This window comes from Rhinopithecus bieti, unplaced genomic scaffold, assembly GCF_001698545.2.
Source record: "Rhinopithecus bieti isolate Rb0 unplaced genomic scaffold, ASM169854v2 scaffold_7212, whole genome shotgun sequence".
NCBI lineage: Eukaryota > Metazoa > Chordata > Mammalia > Primates > Cercopithecidae > Rhinopithecus > Rhinopithecus bieti.
In genome coordinates, this window is record NW_016806198.1 from 3,389,360 (window position 1) to 3,394,572 (window position 5,213).

The 5,213-nt window shown below is 36.0% G+C and overlaps 1 protein-coding gene across 5 annotated transcripts in view; it reads right to left on the minus strand.

Moving 5' to 3' along the window:
* The window catches only part of CLOCK (clock circadian regulator), a 123,840-nt gene that overhangs the window by 86,218 nt on the left and 32,409 nt on the right, over positions 1–5,213 (minus strand). For 4 of the 5 annotated variants that reach the window (XM_017875110.1, XM_017875111.1, XM_017875112.1 and 1 more), the window contains exon 2: positions 572–724. The exons of the other annotated variant lie outside the window; for it this stretch is intronic. The gene's annotated coding sequence lies outside the window, so the exon portion shown is untranslated. The remainder of the gene's footprint in view (positions 1–571; positions 725–5,213) is intronic. 5 annotated transcript variants of the gene reach the window in all.

The window sequence follows — 5,213 nt, forward strand, 5'->3', positions numbered from 1 at the left end:
TAGAGACGGGGTTTCACCGTGTTAGCCAGGATGGTCTCGATCTCCTGACCTCGTGATCCGCCCGTCTCGGCCTCCCAAAGTGCTGGGATTACACTACTCTTAGCTTGTGAGTTATACCAAAGAAGGCACCAGGCTGAGTAAATTTGGTGGTGTGCAGATCCCAATGAAGGCCTGCTTGTAAATTGGAGCTGCAGTCTGGCTCTTCTTTTACCTCAGTCAACTGATACTTTATACCTAAGGCCTGGCAGGAAATAATTCTTATTTGATTTTCAGTCATTTGCAAATCATCTTCCTTAAACTCAGGAAAAGATAAGTTATGATTCTTACTTTAGAGCACATGTTTGAGAAATTTCAGGAATTGCTAAAATACTTTACATCTGGATTTCAATTACTTTTCCCAATGACTAACTTTCTTACTCCTCATAAGAATGAAAATTCTAAAGATAAATAAAAGCTGCCACGTAGCAGATCATTCCCCAAGTATTTTTATAATTCCTTGCCCTACGCATCTACCAGGACACTGCAAATCCCAACCTACCATGATTAAGGGAAAAAAACAAAGACAGCATACCTTTGAGCTCAAAATGATGATTGAAGGTATCTAGTGCAACTCGCCAAGTTCTAAAGACTCATTTAAGAGGACTGTAGAATTATCCAAAGGCATCTTACAATGCGATAGAATCAGCTTCTGAGCTTCAGCAGCTTTGCAGGAACAAATAAAATTCTGTAAAAAAACAGCAGTTGCTGAAATAATGCTACCCAAATTTTAAGTAACATTATTATCTCTAGTATTTTGTTTCATCAACGTATAGAACATTTATTGCGAGCCTCCTCTACGTGCCAAGAATTGGGAATGTGTCAATAAACATATCAGATCTCATCAACCCCTCTGGGAACTCAACCTGTAGGGCAACCGTAAATGGGACAAAAGTTTGAAAATCACGATGCTGTGAAGGGAAAGCATAATAGAGATACAAACCAGTTTGCTGGGAATTGGTTAGAAAAGTTCTCCTGGGATGGGTGCGGTGGCTCACACCTGTAACCCCAGCACTTTGGGAGGCCGAGGCAGGCGGATCACTTGAGGTCAGGAGTTCAAGATCAGCCTGGCCAATATGGTGAAACCTCGTCTCTACTAAAATACAAAATTAGCCAGGCATGGTGGCACGCACCTATAATCCCAGCTACTGGTGAGGCTGAGGCAGGAGAATAGCTTTAACCCGGGAGACGGAGGTTCCAGTGAGCCAAGATTGCGCCACTGCACTCTCAGTTTGGGTGAAAGAGCAAGACTCTGTCTCAAAAAAAAAAAAAAAAAGGTTCTCCTAAAGGAAGAGAATTTAATGCAAGAATGTGTATGATCTAGCCAAATAAAGCAAGAGGGGAGAGGTGAGAAATAAAATTTTTTGTCCAAAGGGAACAGTGTGTTCAAACGGCCAGGCGTAGGTGAAAATATGACATTTGTGTGGAAGTAAAATAAATCCAATGTGGATGCCCAGAATAAAACAGAAAATGAGAAAGGACATTTCCTGAGACAAGATGGGCAAAGAAAGAAAGTAAAAGGTGAAGCAATTTGCCCTGAATCACACAGGGCTAAAGGCAGAGCCCATTGTAAACCCTTACCACTTGTCTGCAATATACTAGCCATTCTGACATTCTGAGCAGGAAGCTAAAAGTTCCTAGAGAGGATTTCAGGGGACTTTTGGAAGAGCCCAAGGAAGAACTGCCCTGGGCCAATAGTTGACCTTGCCATGGATGGATAAAAGAATCAACTGACCATCAAGGGTCCAATGTGCAGAATGAAAAAAAAGTCTCATCACAATTGTCAACTAATAATTAACAATTACTAAGCACTTTACTATGTGTAAAGCCCTGTTTTAAGCACTTGACATGTATTAATTCAATCCTCACAACACCACTATCAAGTGCTCTCATTATCCTATTTATCTAGTATGATTTTAATGACACAGTCTCATCACAGCTATTAATTTTCTTGTACTGACAAAATTCACAGAAATGTCAACAATACTTCTTGACACAATATTGAAAGCACTTTAGTTACTCTTCTATCAGAAAAGTAGTTTAAATATCAACAAAAAAAGACTTTAGAATATTAATTTGGTTCCTTTAGCTTTTCTAATTTAATACCACTGTTTTAGGTTCACATAAAAAACTGAGGGTAGAGATTTCCCATATACCCCGACTCCATTAATGCACAGCCTTCCCCATATCCAACATTCAGCACCAGAGTGGCACGTTTACTACAATTGACAAACCTACACTGACACATCCTTATCACCCAAAATTTATAGTTAACTTTAGGGTTCACTTTTAGTGCTGTACATTTTATGAATTTGGACAAACATAATGGCATGTATCCACTATCATATCACACAGAATAGTTTCACTGGCCTAAAACGCTCTGTGCTCTGCATATGCATCCCTCCCCTCACTAACCCCTGCACCACACTCATCTTTTATTACCTCCACAATTTTGCCTATTCCAGAATGTCATAAAGTTGGAATCACACAGTATGTAGCCATTTCAGACATTTAAGATTCCTCCATGTCTTTTGTGGCTTGATAGATAATTTCTTTTGGCACTGAATGACATATTTCATTGTCTGAATACATCACAGTTTAGCCGCTCACATAATGAAAGACACTTTGGTTGCTTCCAAGTTTTGGCAATTATTTAAAAGGATGCTATAAACTTCCACATAAAGATTTTGTATGGACATACATTTTCAATTCTTTGGTTGCTAGATCATATGGTAAGACTATGTTTAGTTTTGTAAGAACCTGCCAAACTGCCTTTCAATGAGGCTGTACCATTTTGCATTCTAACCAGCAATGAATGAGAGTTCCTGTTGCTCCACATCCTCACCAGCACTGGGTGTAGTCAGTATTTTGGATTTTCACTATTCAAATACGTACGTATCTCATTTTAATTTGCATTTCCATGATAACAGATGATATGGTACATCTTTTCATATGCTTCTTGCTGTTTGTATATCTTCTTTGGTAAGGTATCTGTCAGTATACCTGGCCCATTTTTTAACTGGTTTGTTGGTTAAAGCTGTTATGTTTTAAGAGTTCGTTGTGTACTTTGGATAAAAGTCCTTTATCAAATATGTCTTTTGCAAATACCTTCAAGTCTGTGGTTTGTCTTTTATTCTTTTGATAAGTACTTTCACAGAGCAGAAATTTTAATTTTAATTAAATTTTTTTCTAACATGGAATATGTCTTTGATGTGGAGGATAAAACTCGCTGCCAAACCCAAAGTCATCTAGATTTTCTCCTATGTTGTCTTCTAGGAGTTTTATACTTTTACAACTTACATTTAGGTCTATGATCCATTTTGAGTTAATTTTATGAAGGGTATAAGGTCCGTCAAGATTCACTTTTTTGCACGTGGACAGTTGTTCCAGTACCATTTGTTGAAGACTATATTTTCTCCATTGTATTGTCTTTGTTCCTCTGTGAACCATTAGTTGACTATGCAATAATGAATTGCATAACAATATTTCAGGACAGACCATATAGATGACAGTGGTCCTGTAAGATTATAAGAGAGCTGAAAATTCCTATTGTCTAGTGACTTTATAGCTGTTGTAGCCATCATAACATTGTAGTGCAAATTACTTTTAAATACATTTAGTGTAGTCTAAGTGTACAGTGTATATAAAGTCTATAGCAGTGTACACTAATGTCCTAGGCCTTCATATTCAATCAATGCTCACTCACTGACTCACCCTACGCAACTTCTAGCCCAACAATCTCCATGGTAAGTATTCTATATAAAGTACACCATCATCTTTTATACTGTATGTTTATGTTCCTTTTCTACATTCAGATACACAAACTCTTACTGTTACATTAAAATTACGTATAGTATTCACTACAGTAACATGCTGTACAGTTTAGGAACAACAGGCTGCACCATACAGCCTAGGTGCAGAGCAGCCTATACATCTAAGTTCCTGTAAATATACTCCATGTTATTTGAACAATGACAAAATCATCCGATGATGCATTTCTCATCTCAGAATGTATCTCTTTCATTAAGTGACACATGACTATACTGATCTGGATCTATTCCTGGGCTCTCTATTCTGTTCCACTGATCTATTAAAATATTTGTCTATGCTAATCTATTAAAATATTTGTCTATGCTGATCTATTAAAATATTTGTCTATGCTGATCTATTAAAATATTTGTCTATGCTTTCACCAATACCACACTGCTTGGTGACTGTAGTTGTAAAGTAAGTCTTGAAGTCAGGCAATGTTGGATCTCCAACTTTGTTCTTTTCTTTCAATTTTAAGTTGTCTATTCTGGGTCTTTTGCCTCTCCATATAAACTTATTGGAACCAGTTTGTTGATATCTACAACAAAGTGCAATTTTGACTAGGATTATATTCAGTCTACAAATAAAATTGCGAAGAACTGACATCTTGTTAATACAGTCTTCCTATCCATGAACATGTTACTTAGTTCTTGTTTGATTTCTTTCATCAGAGTTTTGAAGTTTTCTTTGTACATATTTTATATATATTTTATTAGATTTATACCTAAGAATTTATTTCAGGAGATATTAATGTAATGGTATTGTGTTTTTAATTTCAAAATTCCACTTGTTCACTGCTGGTATATAGGAACATAATCTACTTTTGCATATTAACCTTGTATCCTGCTACCTTGTGCTTATTGGTTCCAGTTTGTCAATTCTTTTGGAGTTTCTAAATAAACAATCATATCATCTTGCAAACAAAATGAGTTTTATTTCTTCTTTCCCAATCAGTATACATTTCATTTCATTATCTTATTGCATTAGTTAGAACTTCCAGTATGATGCTAAAAAGGAGTGGTAAAACGGGACATCCTTATCCTGTTCTTGATGTTACTGGGAATCTTAAGTTCTAGATTCTCACCATTATGTAAAACATTAGCTATAGTTTTATTCTCACATTCATAAAATACTTTTAATCTTCCATTCATATCCCAATACCCATACCTAATTCAGTGATGCTCTTTACTGCATTTAGGCTGTTATGTCCCCTTATCTCTTTTTAAAAAATTATTATTTATCATTCTGAGGCACAATTCACACACTGTATAACTCACCCATTTAAAACCTACGATTCAGTGTTTTTTATATTTACAGAGTAAACATAAATGTAAATTTATATTTACATTTATTTTGTATATATTTAT